Here is a 23126-nt window from a genome sequence, read left to right as displayed (position 1 = left end):
GCGGTAGTACCGCCCATTGTCAGCGGTAGTACCGCTAGCCAGCGGTAGTACCGCCCCCTGGTCAGCGGTAGTACCGCTAGCCAGCGGTAGTACCGCCCCCTGGTCAGCGGTAGTACCGCTCCAGGTGCCTTGTTCCACCTACCTAGCGATAGTTCGTGGACGGACCCTTTTGCGAAGACTTTCCCGGCGGTAGTAGTGCTTATGCACTACCAAGGGGCCAGCGGTAGTACCGCTGGAAGCCCCAGCGGTAGTACCGCCAGGCAACGGTAGTACCGCTCCTTCCCAGCGGTAGTACCGCTGGATCTCGGGCAGAGAGTGGGAAAACGGTCTGAATTTCCCCCCCACTATATAAAGGGTTCTTCTAGCTGAGGAACCCTATCTCTTACCTCTCTAAGCTCCATTGTTGCTCCACAAGCTTAAAAGTGCCCGATCTCTCTCCCTAGCCAATCAAACTTGTTGATTCTTTAGGGATTAGTTGAGAAGGCCTAGATCCACACTCCACCAAGAGAAAAGTTGATTCCCCCACCTATCCCTTGCGGATCTTGTTACTCTTGGGTGTTTGAGCATCCTAGACGGTTGAGGTCACCTCGAAGCCATATTCCATTGTGGTGAAGCTTCGTGGTCTTGTTGGGAGCCTCCAAGCTTTGTGTGGAGTTGCCCCAACCTTGTTTGTAAAGGTTCGGTCGCCGCCTTCAAGGGCACCTATAGTGGAATCACGGTACCTTGCATCGTGCGAGGGCGTGAGGAGAATACGGTGGCCTTAGTGGCTTTTTGGGGAGCATTGTGCCTCCACACCGCTCCAACGGAGACGTACTTCCTGTCAAAGGGAAGGAACTTTGGTAACACATCCTCGTCTCCATCGGTTCCACTTGTGGTTATCTCTAACCTTTACTTTGTAATTGCTTTTACTTGTGACTATATCTTACTTGTCTTAATAGGTCTTGTTGGTAGCTTCTATAGGGGTCACCTCTTTGTCATATTATTTGTGAACCCGTATAGTGTTTACCTTAACTTGTTAAGATTAATTAAAAAGTGGACGTTGTCTATTCACCCCCCCCCCTCTAGCCAACCATATCGATCCTTTCAATTGGTATCAGAGCCACGTCTCTTTATTAAGGGTTTAACCACCCGAAGAGTATGGAAGGCGGAGAGGAAGTTAACCGTGGGCAACCCGAGGACATGGACTTGACTTCGGTCACAAGGGACGACTTGAATACGGCTATGGCCGCCCTCAAGACGTCCTTGACGAGCGAAGTCAAAACCATGCTTAAAGAATTAATTGATGGTCTTAAAAGTTCACCCGAACCGGCTTTAGTGGTTAAACCCACCATTTCCGATTCGGAGGCCAACTCCTCTAAGGAAGCGACTAAAGGTATGCAACCTGCTTCACCTCACGAAAAGGATGGGACTGGAACATATGCTTCGGTTCCACCTCCCATGACATATGGAGGACCCGTTCTCGCACCTCGTCTTAATCCTGTTGGTCCTCCTCCTAAACTTGTAAAAGGTGACTTTGCTAACTGGGTATTTTCTATTAAGTCTCATTTGAATCACAGCTCAACAAACTTGTGGAGAATTATCGAGCAAGGATATTACCCCAATGACCCAAGCAACCTCACTCCAAGAGAAGATGCAGACAATCAATATAATCACTCTGCGCTGTTTATTCTCCAGTCTGCTGTGCCACCTGAAGATCTTCCCCACTTACGTCCCTTCACATTGGCCAAGGATTGTTGGGAGCATATTATGGTGTTGTATAAGGGAAGCTCAAGTATTCAACGATCCAACTATGAAGTGATACTTGATTAGGCCGATGAGTTTGTGATGAAGGAAGAAGAGGACCCTCGTGATCTCTATCGGAGGGTGACTGCTATTGCTGTGGCACTAAAGGACCATGGGAGTAAGGATGTGGATGACACTTGGGTCAAGCGCAAGTTTCTCAAAGCCATCATGCCTTTCAACAAAGCCATGTCATCTGTCATTCGTCAGCGGCCAGACTTCCACTCCTTGTCTTCCAATGAAGTGTTGGATGAGTTCATTGCTATGTCAATCATGAACGAAACAGCCGACAATGCACTTGCTCGTGTCCGATCAAAAACCACTTCACCCAAACTTGCGTTAAAAGCAAGAGCAATGCTTGAAGAAGAATAGGAAGATGTGGAAGAGGAGAGCTGCCCGGAAGACACAAAGTATGCCTATCATGAGCACATGGCTCTTGCATCAAGGCAATTCTGGGGAAATAAAAGGAACTCAAGACCAACCTTCAACAAGAACAACTCAAGTGGATTCAAACCCAAACGACGAGTAAGGACATGTTATAACTGTGGCAACGTGAGTCACTTCGTGGCAGAATGCCCCTATGAGAAGAGAGAAGACAACGGAGGCAAGCTCATTCGCAAAGACAAAACCAAATCATTTCCAGACAAGAACAACTTTGTGAAGAAACCTCACCCAAAAGGAATGGTGGCCCTGGAGGAGTATCCTTCTGATGATGATGATGATGATGATGATACAGTGGCAACGGAAACTGTTGCTATAGCCACTACCCCTTCCCAGAAGGTGTCTCTCTTCAACGCCCCCAACGAGAACCACATCACCAAGTGCCTCATGGCAAAAGGTACCAATCAGGTAACTCCTATCATTAAGACCAACATTGCTTCTGCTCCTTCATTGTTAAATTGTGTAGAAGATAGTGATGTTGGAGAACTTAATGAGCATGATCTTGATAAGTTTCTATGCACTATTAAGGGAGAAACCAAGAAGCATTTTGTTGCTCTCTTGGAACAACTGGGTGAGGCCACTGACCTCATTGAGTCTCATGAGGAGACCATCTCCGAGCTTCATGGACATAGTCGTGACTATGCCAATGAAATTGCCGAATTATCTAGTACTCTAGAAGAAGAGCGCACTCTTCGTTTGGCTCTTGAGGAGTCATATAACGATGACTGCACTAAAATGCAAAAGAAACTAGATCATGATGTTGTTCTTACTCGCATGCTTAAATCTGAAAAGTATGCTCTTGAGGTTGGCCGTGACAGACTCAAAGAAGAGTTTGACATACTTGACAAGGCCCACAAAGCCTTGAAAGGTGTTCATTTCGCTCTGAAAGAGTCTCATGATCAACTCCAAGCAAAGCTTACCAAGGAGATCTCTACTTGTCCTCCCTTTGTGTTAATTGATAATACTTGTGCAACTAACCCCTGTTGTGAGCATGTTCATCTTGTGGAGGAAAATGCCAAGTTAAAGGAGAAACTTGAGAAGGGCCTTGTGTCATGTAGACAAGGTGAGAAGAGTCTGAACGATCTCTTGAGCACTCAAAAGGGTGTTGTAGGAAAGGAAGGACTTGGACTTACCTCCAAGTCAAAAGGTAAACGGGAGAACAAGAACAAACGATCTCTCACCCTCATGGACATCTTTGTCAAGGAGGGTGAGGGGACTCAGAAGGTGAACAGGAACAAGGTGGACTATGGGAACCCAAGAAGGGCAAAACCTCTCCTACTAACACAGCCGGCAAACTCAATTCCTCTTATGTGTTACGTTGTGCTAGTGATGGGCATGTTTATGCCAGATTTGTAGGTTCCTACGATGAAGATATTGAATGGGCTATCTGGGTTCCTAAGACCCTTGTCTCTAACATGAAAGGACCCATTAAAAAATGGGTACCTAAAACCAAGCCTTGATCTATTGAGAAGTTTGCTTCCGGTGGGGTGTCATGGTTGCTCGATAGTGGAGCAACAAATCATATGACCGGAAGCAAGGACTTAGTGGTGGATGTGCATCCTTCTCCATCTATGCCCACCCATGTCCAATTCGCCGATGCATCCTCGTCAAAGGTATTGGGATTTGGTAAGGTGATCGTCTCTCAAGATTTGTCTATTGAGAAGGTCATGCTTGTTGAGTCTCTTGCTTACAATTTACTTTCCGTTCGTCAACTTGCAATCATGGGTTTTTCCACATTCTTTAATATTGACACTGTGGTCCTCCTAAGGAGCAAGACTCTTAAAGTAGCCTATGTTGGACATGTCGAAAATGGTCTCTATGTGGTAAACTTTTCAAAGCGACCCACTAAGACTGCGACATGTTTAATGGCTAAAGTTGACGTGGGCTGGCTTTGGCATCGCCGTTTAGCTCATGTCAATATGAGATCTTTGCAAAGTCTTCTGACAGGGGACCATGTTCGTGGACTAACAAATGTGAGCTTTGCTAAAGATCGTGTTTGCAGTGCTTGCATTGAAGGAAAGATTCATGAAACTGCTCATCGTCCAATGACTCTTATCTACACTAAGAGGCCATTGGAACTTCTCCACATGGATCTGTTTGGTCCTCCTACATTTGATAGTCTTGGAGGCAGAAAGTATTGCTTAGTCATTGTTGACGATTACTCAAGATATACCTGGGTATATTTCCTCAAAAGGAAGAGTGAAACTCAACAAACGGTCATCAACTTTGCTAATGAAGCGCAACGTCAACATGAAGCGAAGATCTTGATGATTAGGAGTGACAACGGCACCGAGTTCAAGAACTACACCCTAGATGAGTTTCTAGGTGATGAGGGAATAAAGCACCAATATTCTGCACCATATACCCCTCAGCAAAATGGCGTGGCAGAAAGGAAGAACCGGACCTTGATAGACGTTGCAAGAACAATGATGGCAGAATTCAAATCTCCATACAATTTCTGGGCAGAGGCCATCAACACAGCATGTCATGCGTCCAATCGGCTCTACATCCGCAAAGGCTTGAACAAGACTCCGTATGAGATTCTAACTGGAAACAAACCCAATCTCAAGTACTTCCGGGTATTCGGTTGTAAGTGTTTCATTCTTAAAAAGGGAGCTCGATTAGCTAAATTTGATTCTAGAGCACATGAGGGTATCTTTGTTGGTTATGCTACAAACTCTCATGCTTACCGTGTCCTCAACAAGTCCACCGGACTAATTGAGGAGACGTGTAACGTAGAGTTTGACGAAAATAATGGCTCCCAAGTGGAGCAAAGTGGTCTTTGTGATATAGGTGATGAAATTCCTCCCGAAGCCATAAGAAGAATGGGGATTGGTCAAATACTCCCCATTGAGGAACCCCTTGTGGCCGAAGGAGAAGGACAATGCTCTACTCAAGTGGAGCCATCACCCCCACAAGCCCCACACGCTTCCGATGAACAAAGAGAAGACTCTCAACAAGTTGATCAAGCTCTCGGTCAAGATCAATTGCCTAACAATGGTAATATGCCCACTCAAGCACTACCAGACTCTGAACCAGCACGAGATCAAGATCAAGAGCAACCACTAATACAAGATCAAACTAGTGAACCTGCTCAAGTCGAAGGACAAAGTGATCAGGAGACTCTCACAATTCCCGTCTGGAGCTCCAACAACCGGCTCAAGACGCAAGGGCAAACAAAAGATACAAGTCGATGCTCCCCCGTTATCTAATGAAGAACTCTTGGAGCGTCGAGCATCCAAGAATGCGAACAAGCTGAAAGCCAAGTCACATCTTATGAAGAATGTTCTTGGTAGTTTAAAAAGGGGAGTATCTACTCGTCAACAGCTTTGGAATTATTGTGAGCATCATGCGTTTGTTTCGTATTGTGAACCTCAACAGGTACAGGAAGCGCTCGATGATGAGGATTGGCTTATGGCCATGCACGAAGAACTTAACAACTTCGAGCGCAACCAAGTCCGGGATTTAGTGCCACGACCAACGAAGGAACATAATGTCATTGGGACCAGATGGATATTTAAGAACAAGCAAGATGCAAATGGAATTGTGATTCGAAACAAGGCAAGATTGGTGGCTCAAGGCTACTCCCAAGTCGAGGGTATCGACTACGGTGAAACCTTTGCCCCTGTTGCTCGTCTAGAATCTATTCGCATGCTACTTGCTTTTGCTTCTCATCATAACTTCAAATTACAGCAAATGGATGTGAAAAGTGCATTTCTTAATGGTCCGTTAAATGAGTTGGTATATGTCAAACAACCCCCGGGATTCGAACATCCCAAGCTCCCCAATCATGTATACAAACTCAATAAGGCACTCTATGGCCTTAAACAAGCCCCACGCGCGTGGTATGAGTACCTTACTGAGTTGTTACAAGATCGTGGGTTTGAAATTGGGAAGATTGATCCCACTCTTTTTACTAAGAGGGTTAAAGGGGATTTGTTCATATGCCAACTATATGTTGATGATATTATCTTTGGCTCTCCTAACATTTCATTCAATGAAGAATTTGTTGCGCTAATGACTAAGAAGTTTGAGATGTCCATGATGGGAGAGTTGAAGTTTTTCCTCGGATTCGAGATTAAACAAGGTCTAGAAGGGACATTCATCAAACAAGCCAAGTACACTCAAGACATGCTCAAACGGTTCGAGCTCGAAGATGTCAAACCGGTCAAGTTCCCCATGCCAACCAGATGCAAGCTTGACAGTGATCCCAATGGTAAAGCAGTGGATCAAAAGGTATACCGCTCCATGATTGGATCCCTCCTTTACCTTTGTGCATCTAGACCGGATATTATGTTGAGTGTAGGGATATGTGCACGGTTTCAATCCGCACCGAAAGAAAGTCATTACATGGCTGTCAAACGAATCTTTCGATATTTGGCTCATGCCCCAAACTTTGGCCTCTGGTATCCCAAAGGAGCAAACTTCAATCTAGTTGGCTATTCTGACTCAGATTGGGCTGGAGATTGTGTGGAGAGGAAGTCAACATCTGGAGGGTGCCAATTCCTTGGTCGCTCTTTGGTAAGTTGGTCTTCAAAGAAGCAGAACTGTGTCTCCTTATCATCCACCGAAGCTGAGTATGTGGCAGCTGCAAGTTGTTGTGCACAATTGCTATGGATGAGGCAAGCTTTAAAGGATTATGGTGTCACTTGTGACAAAGTGCCTCTTCTATGTGACAATCAAAGCGCCATCAAGATTTCCCTCAACCCAGTGCAACATAGCAAAACCAAACATATTGATATTCGTCATCACTTCATCCGTGAACATATCAAGCTAGGTGATATTGAGGTTCACTTCATTCACACTGAAGAGCAACTTGCAGATATTTTCACCAAGCCACTAGATGAAGCAAGGTTCCGGGAGTTAAGGCATGAGCTAAATATCATTGATTCAAGTAATGTGGATTGAAACTAGGAATATTGCACCTCACTTCACATTCCATCTTGGTCTAGATGTAGGCATGGACATAGGGGGAGTGTTGTTCTCTCAATGAACTCTCCCTCCCCCCATTATGCGTAAATCAATCTAGTCTTTCACTTTAGCCATTGTCAAATGGTACTTGTGCTTCAAAGACGAGCATTGGTCATGAACCCAAGGATAATTCTTCGCGGTGTCATACCATTGTCTCAAACATAGGTGGCCACGGCCACCGCCCCTCCATCCTCTCTTGCGTATAAAGGAGAGGATATACAATGACAAGTCAGTACATTTTCTTGGAAGTCATCCCTTTTTACTCACTTGTCATGTGCCCAAGTTTCCCGTTTTCCTAGCCGTGTCGAAACATGTGCAGCAGTACTACCGCCAGGGTAGCGGTACTACCGCCAGGACCCCAGCGGTACTACCACCAGGGGGAGCGGTACTACCGCCAGGACCCCCAGCGGTACTACCGCCAGGGGTAGCGGTACTACCGCCAGGACCCCAGCGGTACTACCGCCAGTGGTAGCGGTACTACCGCCAGGATTCAAAATCTAACACGACCAGCTGGGATATTTCTAGGGTTTCGAGGGGGAGCGGTACTACCGCCAGGGGAGCGGTACTACCGCCAGGATCCCAGCGGTACTACCGCTACACCCGAGCGGTACTACCGCCAGGTCAGCGGTACTACCGCTGCACCCCAGCGGTACTACCGCTGCCCGTACCCCTTGGGCTATATAAAGGGAGGGGGAGCCCGTTTTTTCATCTGTTTCTTCTTCCTCACGGCTCCTCCCTCCCCTAGCCCGAAAACCCCCCGATTGGATCTCTCTTCGTGGAGCTCCTTCTCCCCGTTGGTGTGGAAGGGCTGCTTCACTTCTTCTTCCTCCTCCAAAGCCATGAATCCCGGTAAAAAAAGGCTCCTCCCTTCTTCTTTTTGATTACTCGTGTTCTAGGGTTAGGAGCATTGGGGATTGGACTCATATTTTTGATCCTATGGCTAGTTCTTGGATGACATGGAGGAAATATTAGAGGGGGGTATAGGTCTGATGATTTGTTGCTGTGTTTGCTGCCATGTCCTAGGATTCATTCGTCTTAGATCGATCACTTGAATTTTTGGATTAGATCTAAAACGTGATCTCTCTTGCCTAGGCATGTTTGTATCTCTTAATGCTATGTGTTCCTCATGACAGTAGGGCTGGGTTGTACGTCTTAGTGTTCATATTCAGCCCATGCCCTCGAAAACAAGTATTATTTGTCAGATCTGAAAGTCAAACCCCCAGCGGTACTACCGCTAGGGGTAGCGGTACTACCGCTATGACCCCCAGCGGTACTACCGCCAGGGGTGGCGGTACTACCGCCAGAACATTCACAGTGTATTTTCTGCTTGTTTTTGCTTAGCAATGCGTGTTTACTTGTTTCGCGTTTTCAAGATTCATTGCCTTGACTCTTCTTGTCGCCTCTTTTTTTTGCTTTGTGGTATGTGTCACAGGTGGCTCTGCTCGCCATTCGAACCCCCCACGGGAAACGCAATCCAAACAGTTTCACAACCCAGAGGCGCCCGAGGGGTCTGCCACGTCTGGCCTGCCTCCCAAGAAGAAGTCCTTCAAGAAGGTCGCTCATAAGAGGGTGAATGTCCGTACAATGTCCCCCAAGGACTTTCTGCAATTCGGCACCAAGAACCACTATCTCCAGGAGAGGGATGAGATTGATGGTGTTGACCATGTCTGGGTAAAGGACCATTGCAGGATCTATCGGGATGTTATTGCCAACTTCAAGAACAACTTTGTCTCTGTCCAGTGGATTGATCTGGCACATCTTCAGCGGAACATGGAGTACTTTGGTGATGCCCTCACTTTGATTGACAAGCTGGGCATCAAAAACATCATCTCCTTCAAGACGGATTTTGATCCCACGGCAGTTGCTCAGTTTTATGTCACAGTCCATTTCTCCCATGATGAACAGCGCTCCATGATATGGATGACTGGGTCAAAGAAGATGACCGGTTCTTGGGCAGAGTTCATGCAGTTCCTTCACATTGACTTTCACGGTGCTGACACTCCTCTTGGGCTGCGTCCTCACGCTCCAGCCCCCACTGATAGGGCCCTCGCAAAGGACAGACTGCAGTCTCTGTATCTGAGGAAGGGGGTGCTTCCCAAGCACCTGGACATCATGCATCGCATCTTTCGCAACACCCTCTTCCCTCGGAGTGGTAACTTCGATGAGGTCCATGGCTACTTGGCTGAGATGCTGTTACTGTGTGAGGAAGCTATGTCTCAGGAGTCTGCTCCACTGGATATTGCGGATGTGATGTTCATAGAGCTCTGGAACTGCATCATCAACCGTAAGGTTCCTATCTACGGGCCTTATCTGTTCGCATACATCAGCCATAAGTGGCAACATGCGTTTCCGGATGAGGTGCTCTACGCCCCGCTCGTCTGCCATGCCATCTTGGGCTATCAAACTGCAGGACAAGATGAAGACACTTTTCTGTATGCAGGCCAAGGGTCAGTATCAGACACACGTGGCTCAGAAGCAGAGCCGCCAGAGGCATAAGCGTGTTCTCAGGACCTTGGATGTGGACATCTCCAGCGGCTCCGAGGACGACATCACTCCGGAGGCCACTTGGATGCAGGCTCAGGGGTACCAGTGGTCTGGCGATGAGGCAGCAGAGGAGGAGCAGACCGACCAGGAGGGGACAGACGAGTCTGGTGATCCTGAAGACGAGGAGTAGTTACCTGTGGCATTAGGTGTGCCCCCTTTTTGGTGTCTTGTGCCAAAGGGGGAGAGAGTCTAGGATTTGCTTTCATTTCGAACTTTGCATTGCTTTGCTTTATCTCGTATGGTTTGCTTTGAACTTGGTTTGATTCGTTTGCTATCTTGTGTGAGACATGATCTTTCTTATGTGAGATTAGATTTATTTCCATCATATGCTGTGAGTCATATGTCATATATCTCTATCTTTTTATTCTCATATTATTATCTGTGCAAATCCGGTATTGTCATCAATCCACCAAAAAGGGGGAGATTGTTGAGGCATAGTTTATGCCTAAGTAATTTTGGTGATTGATGACAGTACCGTACAGGACTAATCGTGTGTGTCAAGGTTTCAGGTAACACTCATCAACGGCACAAGACGACTCGTCTCCTCTCTTCTGGAACGGAAGCACGGCGCTCTCTACGATTCTCTTTATTTGAGTCATAGGAAAGCCGTACTATTAAGAGGGGATCCGTAGTGGAAAGGTTTGGGTGGAATCTATCTTTACACACGCACACTTTGCATTCTCCCTTTCCTTATCTTTTGGAGCGGCCCTCGCCTATTCGTCTTGAGCATCTCTGCAAAATGGTCCCCAGCGGTAGTACTGCTGGTGCCAGCGGTAGTACCGCTGCAGCCAGCGGTAGTACCGCTGTCTGGCGGTAGTACCGCCCATTGTCAGCGGTAGTACCGCTAGCCAGCGGTAGTACCGCCCCCTGGTCAGCGGTAGTACCGCTCCAGGTGCCTTGTTCCACCTACCTAGCGGTAGTTCGTGGACGGACCCTTTTGCGAAGACTTTCCCGGCGGTAGTAGTGCTTATGCACTACTAAGGGGCCAGCGGTAGTACCGCTGGTGCCAGCGGTAGTACCGCTGGAAGCCCGAGCGGTAGTACCGCTGCATCCAGCGGTAGTACCGCCAGGCAGCGGTAGTACCGCTCCTTCCCAGCGGTAGTACCGCTAGATCTCGGGCAGAGAGTGGGAAAACGGTCTGAATTTTCCCCCCACTATATAAAGGGTTCTTCTAGCTGAGGAACCCTATCTCTTACCTCTCTAAGCTCCATTGTTGCTCCACAAGCTTAAAAGTGCCCGATCTCTCTCCCTAGCCAATCAAACTTGTTGATTCTTTAGGGATTAGTTGAGAAGGCCTAGATCCACACTTCCACCAAGAGAAAAGTTGATTCCCCCACCTATCCCTTGCGGATCTTGTTACTCTTGGGTGTTTGAGCATCCTAGACGGTTGAGGTCACCTCGAAGCCATATTCCATTGTGGTGAAGCTTCGTGGTCTTGTTGGGAGCCTCCAAGCTTTGTGTGGAGTTGCCCCAACCTTGTTTGTAAAGGTTCGGTCGCCGCCTTCAAGGGCACCTATAGTGGAATCACGGTACCTTGCATCGTGCGAGGGCGTGAGGAGAATACGGTGGCCTTAGTGGCTTTTTGGGGAGCATTGTGCCTCCACACCGCTCCAACGGAGACGTACTTCCTGTCAAAGGGAAGGAACTTTGGTAACACATCCTCGTCTCCATCGGTTCCACTTGTGGTTATCTCTAACCTTTACTTTGTAATTGCTTTTACTTGTGACTATATCTTACAAGGAGTAATCTGGTCATGTAATCTGGTCCATGGATACAAGGAGTAATATATCACTCAACTCATATACTAACCCGTCCAGTGTATCACATCCGTCAACACATAACCAGAATCTCGGAACCTCATCTATCTGAGACCCTCGTAATCACAACGATACTAAGTATGGCGATACATCTGGAGCTCTCTACACCAGTACTCGGGAAGCCAGACTCCTCTCACCACTACTAGTATTGAAGCAAATTTGAACATCCTTCATCCTAAGATACTAAGAAATCTGAATGATAACGATATGCTCGAGAATCCCCTGGAGCTCGACTCCCCGTAAGAAATCAAATCAGACAGGAGGCACCAAGACAAAACTCCGTCACATCGACATCATATAGATTCCAAAAATATCCGCGTGATCCTAAAAAAATTGAGTGAGAAGAGGAGTAGAATTAAAATTCCTAAGTCGTGAACCTCACCAGAGCATAGATGAGGAGAAAAAAGAAACCTACTCTCCGATATAACTAAGACTCAAAACTATTTTACTAGACTCGACTCGGCCAAGTTCGATCAATCAAGGGGGCTCCTAGGTCGGTACTGCTCTGATACCAACTTGTAACGCCCAAGATGCGATGCTATCCTTATTTTGGTACGAGGGCCTCGACAGGGATAGAAGTGCATCTCGTCGTTTCGCAAATATGGATATCGTTACACGTACATGTACTGAAAAGATGAGATATATGGAATTGGCTTAAACTCGCCACAAGCTACATGAGAGTATCATCAGTACATTACATAAACATCACGAAGAAAAGCAGAGTCCGACTACAGATGAAAACAAACGAGAAAAGAACGACATCCATCCTTGCTATCCCAGGCTGCCGACCTGGAACCCATCCTAGATCGATGAAGAAGAAGAAGAAACTCCAAATGAACAATCATCGTGCTCACGTCTTAATATCACCTTACCTGTGCCTGCAACTGGTGTTGTAGTAATCTGTGAGCCACAGGGGACTCAGCAATCTCATTTCCAAAGGTATCAAGACTAGCAAAGCTTAATAGGTGAGGTATGGTTAAGTGGTGAGGCTGCAACAAGCGACTAAGCAATATATGAGGTGGCTATCTTATGAGTACAAGAATAAAGAGGGGGATGGTCTACGCATAGCGGACGTGAACTACTGATGATCAAATGAATGATCCTGAACACCTACTTATGTCAAACATAACCTCACCGTGTCCTCGATCGGAGAAGGAACTCACGAAAGAGACAGTCATGGCTACGCACTCAGTTGGCATATTTTAATTAAATTAACTTCAAGTTATCTAGAACCAGTGTTAAACAAAGGGTCCACGTTGCCACATAACCGCGAGCACGACTTTCCGAAAGATTTAACCCCGCAAGGGTGCTCCAACTAGTCCATCACAAATTACCACAAGCCGCATAGAAATCCTCGATCATGAAACTCGCGATCTCGTCGGATTCCTTAGTGGAAAACCTCAACTCTGAGGTTACCCAAAGCATCACCAGAATCCCGATGCACAAGACATTCGTCAAAGGTAAAACTAATCCAGCAAGGCCGCCCGACGTGTCGACGATCCCGATAGGAGTTGTGTATCTTGTTCTCAGGACACGACACATTGTCCAAACTTCCGGTAGGACAATCACAGAGTTGCCCCTGGTAGCCACCGGCGGTTGACAAGTTGTACCAACACTCATGCGGAGCACTGGCCCGGGGGTTGATTAAATTTCCTCGGGTTAATTACTCCCTATGCGGTTCATTAGTTATTAGGCAAATGTAGTACCAAAGTTCGGCCTTGCCAGACCAGTTTTAATCTAAAACGAATTATCAAAGGGGTCCCCATAACAACCCCGATCGTGTTAGGAGCGCTCAGTTATGGAACATAACACTGGTAGCCGAAACTAAGGCAGCAAAGGTGGGACAAAACACCAGGCTAGAAAGCTTGAGCCTTCCACCTTTTACCAAGTATATAGGTTCATTAAATTAAATAGCAATTAATAGGGTGATAAGACAAGAAACCCATGTTATCACATGGAAGCAACTGCACGTGCAACTAGCAACGCTAACACATGGTTAAGCAAGTAGTAACATAGCCAATCAGTGGTTTGCTAGGTTATGAATATGTTGAAGGTTTCATGGCAATGTTGAGAGGCTGACATTTAACAGGTAGTAGGCAACGAGACATAGCGATAGAAGCGATACAACCAGCATGGCATTGATAGTAATGATATCTGGGGAAATGGTCATCTTTCCTAAGACCCCGCTTGGAAGAAGAACAACTCCGTGAAGCAGACGAACCGACGTAGTCGAACGGGTCCTCACATTCTGACATGCTTGCGGAACTCTATCGAGACGGAGCAGACGGGAAACAAGCATCAACACAGATATTCACCACAACAAATGCACGACATGATGCATAACCTAATATGATGCATGATCAGTTCAATAATGCAAGGCATGGCATGGCAATTCACCTCACGCAAACGCTACACATTAAGTGAAGCTCGATATGCAACGAGTTGCATATCGACGAAACTCCACATTTAATTGTTTAGTTCACTCTAGTTAAGGAACACGGTAATATTAAAATGCCGTTAACATGGCAAGGGGCGAAGCACAAATTAATCTACCTATCTAGGCATTTTAAATGAGGCCGGAAACAACTTATAGCATCTCCGAGACGACCCCACGCGTTAAATTCTAATTCTGCCCAGATTTGTCCTCATCACATTTTATGTTTTTTAAAAAGAAAAACAAAGTGATTCACATGATTCTACTCGTCGTTCTAATCCATTTACATATATGGCACATCTCCAACGGAGCTACGGACAAATAACTACGGGCTAAATCGTTTTTAACATGTGGACACGAAAACCGATGAAAACAGCACACTAAACATATTTAAATATGCATGAGAGTTGGAAAATATTAATCTACATGAAATTCTAGCCAAGTTACATATATAACTTGTCACAATCCGACACACGGATTAAAAGTTACGGGCATTTAAAATCACGGATTTTTCTGAAAAACCTGAAATTAGCAAATTCGCAAGAGGGAAAAATATACATAGACCGAATTGAAGGCTGAAATCGGTCTAAATGTGTGTGTGTGCAAAATAAACAGAACATGGCAAAAATAGGGGTGCATGGGTTTTGAACCCAGGATCCCTTGGGTGTAGTTCGAACGCACTGGGCAGCTCAGCAACACACTATTTGTGATATAAGGGCGATATATTCTAGATGAATAAGAACTACCCTAGGGTGCAGATGTGTTCGCTTGACAAAATAACCAGAGCAAAAACTGGGGTGCCTTGGATTTGAACCCACCTCTCGCTGTGTGAAAGCGCATGCCACCACTAGGCTACGAGTGAATACTGCTACAAAATGGGTTTTTCGCTTGATAAACCACACTTTGACGCTAACTTAAACAAACTAAACAAAAGACAGAGATATCTCTGAATCTATTCGAGGCAGAGGCTAAGTGGGTCAATGCCGGCTCGGGCGGAGGAAAAGCATGCGTGCACGAACGCTGGATGGCACAGGTGCCGCTGGATGCTCACCTTGGGCGTGGGATGGATGGTTGAAGCCCCTCTGTGTCCGATGCACGGACAAACGGCGCTGGCTCGCCGCTCCTGGTGGTCGAATCCGAAGGTAAAATGCAAGCTCCAACTTGAGGCGGCGTTGACGGGAGGCTACTGGGAGCCATTGGGCATGGCAGCTCCTGTCCACAACGAGAGAAAGAGAGCTATGTGAGAGAGGAAGGAGATGAAGGAGAGAGGATATGGGCATGGGGGCAATGGGTCCTGCAGGCCAGCGCTGCTCCGGCGGGTCGCCGGTCGCCGATCGGCAGGATCGAGCTGGATGGGCTGGCGCGGGGTTCCGACGAGGCGCGCGCTCGAGGAGCTCGGGATGCTCCTGATCCATTGAGCAGGGCATCTCGGGCGCTGACTGCAGCAAGCGAGGGGAGGCACTAGGTTGGAGGAGGAGCTGTGGATTGGATGGATTTGGGATCCGGAGGAGGCTCCATGGTTGGCTCGGTTTGCATCTGGGGATCTCAAGCGGGAGACAACAGGTGGCGGCGGATGGAACAGACCTCCTTTCCTTTAATTAGGGTTGCTACATGTATATATAGACATAAGGTGGTTAGGTTAGGGCTATCTCCTCCCTTCGATTAAAATCGAACGATCGAGATTATTAGGTTAGAGAGTCTAGTTGACAAACCGATGACGGTTTGCGGTAAAACGGGGTTGATCCGGATCCAACGGTCACGACCACCCGGTTCGGGTCCCGTGAGGTTTTCAGGCTAGGTTGCGCGCAGGTCGGTGCACTGTGCAAAGGGACTAGGCGGATATGAGAGGGAAAACGGGCACCCAGCGACAGTGTTCCAATGCCAAAACTTCCGACAATTGATCGTCTATGGTGCTGCTATAGGCTTAACGACTCAGGTATCAAACGGACCCTGATTGCGATGAAATTTGATAGGCGGCCTACCTACAACTAAATAAGACCGCACGCCAAGTTTCAACCCAATACGAGAATATTTCATACACACTTTTGAAAACAAGATTTAATCATTGTCGCGGGCGCGTGCGTGTGTGGTCGAGCTCAAAACGGTCAACGACGAACACGGAGATAACCGACAACTAATAACGGATGCATGTTTTGAAAACTGGCGGCAACGGAGTGCCCATGCAATGCAGATGATGCGAATGATGCAATGATGAATGCGACAAACAAAATAATTACCACGGCGACAACGGAAAAGAGGGGAATCTTCTGGAGCGTCGGTCTCGGGCTGTCACATTGTGGATACAAGAGGATTGACAACCCTCTCGCCCGCGTTGCGTGCAAGTTGTTTGTTTTTTGTGTGCAGCCGGTGAAGACGGTTGTGGTTGATATTCCTATTGGTTCGATAAACCTTGATTTCATAACTGAGGGAAATACTTACCCACATTGTGCTGCGATAACCCGTTCATCTTCACGGAAAACCTAACGCAGATTAGAAGTATCAATGACCAAACCCCGTTGTTTTATCCTTAGCGGTAACAACACAATGCATGCCTTCACCCCTCCTGTCATAGGGCAAGATCACCACGCGGTTGAGCCCACTATTATGCACCACTCCCTCTGAAGATCTACTCATCTAATTGGCCAAAGAAGACTCATAGATCGAAAAACATACATAGCTATAAAATTACATAAGAGAGAAACTTCAAGAGATTCAAAATAGTTCAATGAATAATCTGATCATAAATGCACAAATCATCAGATCCTGACAAAAACATCATCATGGTGGCAATAAGGTTGATGAAGATGGATTCCCCAATATTTCCTCCTCTGACATAGTACCCGAACAAGGCTCCAGATGGGACCGCATTGGAACGGAGGCTTGCGGTGGCGATAAAATTGTTTCGGTTTCTCTTCGTGGGTTTCAGAATATATGGAAATATATAGGCGAGGAATTAGGTCAAATGAAGCTACAAGGGGCCCACAACTTAGGTCGGCGCACCTACCCTTCTCGGTGAGCCACCCTGGCTTGTGGGTCCCTCGTAAGTATTCTGGACCTCACCCGAAGCTTCTAGGGTCTCTTATGTTCGAGAAAAAAGATCGTAAAGTTTCTTCGTGATTGAACTTCTATAGGTACGGTTTTCCTGCAAAACACAAAAGATGCAGAAAATAGGAACTGACACTGGACACTAAATTAAAATGTTAGCCCATAAAAATATTATAACATGACATATAGAACATATAAAAGTGATAATATAGTAGGATAAAACAATCAAAACTTATAGATACGTTCAAGACATATCAATGGTCGTGGAGGGTGTCACAACGTGTGGCGTGGATGTGGAAGTAGTATGCCAGAGAAGCTTATGTGGACAAGATGTTGTTGGTGAACTGGGAGGAGCCTTGGCATGTGCTCAGCGTGGGCGACGAATCTTGTGTGGCATTGGTGGAGGGCAGTTTGGTTGCCCGACCGGTCCCATGGCTTGGACGGGCAGAGACTGAGGAAGCACCTGGTGAAATCTTTGCCTTTGGCTCTTAGTCGAGGTTGGCGGCGACGGTGCCTCACAAGACCACTTTCTTCTTGGGTACACCGTTGAGACGTGGTGCTCCCGTTTGCATGGACCATTTTGGGGAAAACATTAGGTCTCGTTGGGATCATATGATGGTGGTACTTTGCGACACGTTTCCTTTTGAGGGCATTACTCTTGGAGTGGTCGTTGGTGGTGTGGTTGTTGTGTGTGTGTGTGCGGGGGGGGGGGGGGGGTGAGTGGATGAGTGAGGATGTTGTTGGCGACCGATGGAAGATGATGGTGATGGTGTCAAGGATTATGTGGCAGCGACGGTCGGGGTGACCGATGTCGGGGTCGCCACAATGATTGTAGTAGTTGGCTCTTCTCTAACATGTGTGTTGGATTGTCTCATGTTGTTTGTTGCGGTGAAGTCAGAGTTGCAGCGGGGGAGGGCTCGGTGGTGATGATTACATGTAACACGTCGTCTATTCGACGATTTTATGCGCCGCCAATCTTGCATAGTCTCCTTCGTAGCTCTCCATCAAAATCGAAATTAGAATTGTGGTCCCTCAGTCGTGGGTGGTTGAGTGTTTGACACGGAGCTTCATTTGGCTTTGATGGCTTTTTGGCGTAGGTTGTTTCAGTGACCGTTTGTGATGAAATCGGAGTCACTTGCTCGGAGGAAAGGGATGAGATGATGTTTGGTTGGGAAGAGGTGATGAAGATGATGCCAATATGCTACCTCGACGAGCCGCAATGATGTGTGTGGGATATATTATATGTACCTCTCAACGAATTGCGATAGTTTTCACTCGATTTTTCATTATTTAGATGCAACTCTCTTCTTTTTAATTAATGTAAATGTAAATACTTCACCTCTCGTTTCTTCTTCTTAACAAAGCATCAAGAGAGAACGACGCGCGTTTCCTTCCACTACTAGTTAGCATGCACGTGCAACGCACGACTAACCGAATAATTTATAAATTGCTTTTAATATTAAATTTTTAGTATATATATATATATATAGCTGCAAAAATATTGAAACACACATAATATACACATTACTTGCACTCCATTCAAAAATTGAAAACAAATGTATTTAGTGGAATAATGGAAAAAATGTTTAGAGTAACATAAGACAAGGAGACCATGATCAGCAACAAATCATTTTACTAAATTGGATATGATCAAGTTGAAATTCATATCTCTTTTCAAATTCCATGTAAAAAGCCACTTGAATTATATGGAAATAAAATAATTCCCCAAACAGCATGCGAAAAATGTTGCACAATTGTGGAATAATCCAAAACAATTATTATTAAGGAAAACAACATCACCCTCGATGTTGGTGTGGACCCCACCATCAAAACAGAGTCATTTTTGCATTTAAAAGTGCTCTTAAATTCCATGGAAAAATCCAAACATATTTCAATGGGCCCAATTATTTTGGTCATTCAAAATACTGTAAGATATGTGTTGGATCATGTCACACATTTTTTCTATAGGAAATAGTTGCTGGAATTAAATAAAGCAGAAAATAATAAAAGAAAGCAGAAACAAAAAAAATAAGAAGAAATAAAAAGAAGAAAGCTACTGGGCACTTAGGCCCAGCTGGTACAGGCTGGCCCGGCCCAGCTAGGCTGGCCTTTCTCCCACCTCCCGACAGAGGCAGGGGAGGCCATGGCGCCACAGCCGTCCGCGCGCGGATGCCCTCGCTGGCGAGCATCCCACGGCTCCCCGACAAATAAGGCATCACATATTTTAAAGGGAGAACCTTCTATCTAGAACTAATGCAGCACCAAATCAATTATAAATCATAACTGACATTTGAAGCTTTTGACTAAAGGACTACACATATATAGGAAGAGAACCATGACTGACAAACTAATTAATCTGTCCAATCCTTATTTGTTGTCTCTGTGTAAGTATGACAATTAATATGGATAGTAGAGAGTAGACAATTTCAGAATTTCTGATACATGATAATGATTCTTGCTGTATACCTTGATGAAGCCAATGTCCTTGGCGTTGCTGCAGAAACACAGCCTGCAGCACATCAGCCCATACTTCCTGATCAGTCCATGCGAGTTTCCGCAGACCCGGCTGCCAAAAATAACAAACTTGGGGTCAGTAGAATTACTCATATGCATAATCGTTGAAGACAATGACATCACGGATCGAATGGTACTCCAGAGAAGTGCTTGTGAAGTCAAACAAGTTAAACTATTGAGGAAATTCTAGCAGGATTTTTCTAGTTCTAGTCGCATTACACATTTGTGAAGCTAGTTGCACATCACAAGAAGCTTTGAATGGTTTCAGCAAGATGTACCAATAAGGAAAACCAAAAGCCCATACCTGACCACGTCTTCCCGAGTGTCCTCTCAGGCTCCGACCGCTGCCGATTGAAGAACCTGCCGCCATCTAGGAGGTCGCCATGGGAATTGGGGAAACTTGACTGCGAGCAGCACGAGACCACCGAGATCCACCTCCCCTGGAACCGCCTCTTGTTGGATGGCCGGAGACGGGAGGGCCGCTGACTCCCATGGGCCATGGCCAGTAGGGAAAAAATCATGGGGGGGAGGATGCTGCGCTGCTGAGAGGGATTCATATGATGAGACACTGTTCCTAGTTTATGATTCATTTGGGAAAAATCATGGGGCGAGCTCGCGAGCGGCGGGGCGAGCGGCGGGGAGCGGCGCGGCGCGGCAGGGGGAGCGGCGCGGCGCGGCGCGGCGCGGCGGCCTGGCGAGCGGCGCGGGCCGGCGAGCGAGGCGAGCGGCGGGGCGAGTGCGGCGAGCGCGGGGGGAGCGGAATATCTCAAAGTAGCAGGAATATCTCAAAGTAGATAAGAACTACAATATCTTAAATTAAAATCATTTAACACCAACAATCCTCTTTTCGAAAAAACACTACAATATCTCAAAGTAGCAGGAATATCCATTTAACCCATTGTAATTACGTGGGATAACTGTATAAGAAACCAGTGAACATAAGTACAGTTCTAAACTATTGACAAAAGAACGCAAGTTTAGCATAATTGAAGAAGTATCATTAAGTATGTACACCAAATTGTTCGCCTTAGTATTAGGTTGCTTGTGGAAATTATTCACGAACTAAAAGCACTATAACCTACAAGAAATGGGCAAAAGCAAACTCTATGTCTACATGCGTGAATATAACTATTACATATTTCCAATTGATATGAGTTACTTTTTCTATACTGACAATAATCGTTGTGGCGCGTTTGGCGCTTTGTACTTTTATTTTTGTTGGTCTCAAATTGATGTACTCGGTTCAAACTATTTTTACCTTATTCAATTGAAAGACTGCATGCATCACTCGATGCAGAGGCCGGGGCGATGCCTCCTTTTCTAAAAAAAATACCGACAATAATCCCTTCATTGTCACGTTGTGTTCCAATCTTCTCCTCCGTGCTGCAGCCAATTACAAAAGTACAGTTATTCATGTCAATCCCCACTACACAGGCAGTTTGGTCTGAATGCAAGAACTAAAAAGGCCAAATTCTAAACCCAGCCAGGATAGTAAAAGTAACAAGAATAATATAGCACTGTTCACCAAACAAATCGTGGGAAAGCATGCTCAGGGTCGAGCCGCCTCCTCTAATGCCCTGCTTAGGCACAGAAGAAGATAAGAACTAACGTTACACCAAACTAAATTGTGAAGTACAGATGAGGCGGAAAACCAATCCGTCAACATGTTTAATGCCGCTCTAGGTGGTTGTTTCTGACCATGTCTAACACTATCTCAATTAGCTACGAACAGAGTGTCAACACTTTTAAAGTTCAGAAGTGAAATATCTAGTAAGTTAATAAATTATTTGAAGTTTTACATATGATCCACATCAACAGGACACTTTGAACTTCTAACCACAGCTCATCATATCCACTAACTTTTACTGCACTTTTGGGCAACCTGGTTGTATATGTGGTACAGGCATGCTATGTGACCATTGAACTAAAAAAACCAAGTCATGTTAGAAATTTATTCCACCAAGCACAAAAATTATATGATGAATTGGACACCAAACATTTATGCGAGTTCAGAACAAACTGAGGTATTGTGACATTACTTGTTTAGTATGACCAATGTTGCTTGTGCTCACCATGACTCGGTGGTTAGCACGCCAGATGGCTCCCCGTCGATGGCCCTCACCTTCGCATATATCTACAACCAATCAACATGGTGGGTAGATGTTAGTGGTAACAACCGAACTAACGGTCATATCGCTGCATCTAGCAGACTGGTCAGTTTCCTTGATGGGATTGTAGAGGTCACCGAGCCAAAAACATGTGAAATAAGATTGATAAAATTCAGACCAGCGACCAAAATATCTTTAGTTCCTGGCTTTAGGACTTTATAATCACCACATAATTTTGTGAGCCCTTCAACCTAGCTACATGAACACGAATGTAAATAAAGTTACCTCAATACTTTGATGCTAGATTGAAGAAAGCTTACAAAAGCTCTCAGCAGAAAAAATGTGATACTAAAGAATATGTCATTGGCAATGGATCAATGTATTTGTATACACTTATCAATGGCTGGTGCAACTCTTCACACCTAAGGAACATGTGGTGCTCCGTGTTGCAGGAATGGAAATTGGTGCAGAATGCATGAAACACAAAATCATACAGGAAGATGGGTATGAAGACCACCTAGTTGACCATTGTGTTGTTGAAGACCTGGAGGTGCCTCTTGAGAATGACCTGCTCATCTCTCCTGTCGTATGAAGAGGAGGAGGTCAGGGAGGCGTGGTACAACAAGCACGGAAGCCATCGATGATGAGAGGAGCCTCGGTGTGGTGAACGGGTTAGTGTCGTCGACGAGGACGGCAGCGTCCAGGAAGTCGCGACCATGGTTCATCTGCAAACAAAAGGCGCTCTGAATCATCTCCACAACTCGAGTGATTTCAAGAAAGGGAGGCGACCAAAATCCAGTTTCAATCTCCGGCTAACACGAGGCAGGAATCCGGCCTCAGCCAAGCAACACAAACAGCAGGCCAAGATTTGGAAAAGCAAGAAAATACCAATCTTGCGCCCGAGTGTAGCACGGGGGGATTTGAAAAAAAGAGAGGGGGAAATAGATGGATTTGTGTAGCAGGAGGCGACTCGGTCGAGGGGCTCGAGCCCCGGATAGAACAGGAGTGGTGCAGCGGCGGCCGTACCTTGCCCCCGTGTCCTGCGCCTCGCCGTTGTACCAGGCCGAGGGCAGAGGCGGTCGGTGTCCCGCGCCTCGTCGTTGTCCTGCTTTTGTTTGGTGCCCTTGTCCTGGATCTCGGGCGACCGATGCCACGGCGCTGCGCTGACCGCCGGATGCGGGTGGGTGGCAACCGGTGCGGCGGCGCTGAGCGGCGGATGCAGCAACGCTGAGAGGCGGTTGCGGGGCCGAGCGGGTGGCGACCTGCGGGGGTGAGCGAGTGGGGAGGCGGGGCCGAGAATCCCGTGATGGTGGTGGCTGGATGGTCCCGTGATTACAAGGAACGTTGCTCGGCATTTTCTCCTCTCTTTTTTTTCTTGCGTGATTGGAAGTTTCGTTGGTGGGGTATGTTCAGTCAATTGTAATTGCTAAGTACACCCAGCAGACGGTGGATTAGCGAGGACTGTTAGATTAA

Source organism: Hordeum vulgare, chromosome 6H (genome assembly GCF_904849725.1).
Source record: "Hordeum vulgare subsp. vulgare chromosome 6H, MorexV3_pseudomolecules_assembly, whole genome shotgun sequence".
Taxonomy (NCBI): Eukaryota; Viridiplantae; Streptophyta; class Magnoliopsida; order Poales; family Poaceae; genus Hordeum; species Hordeum vulgare.
The sequence above is the reverse complement of the archived record's forward strand: the minus strand, read 5'-3'. Positions refer to the sequence as shown.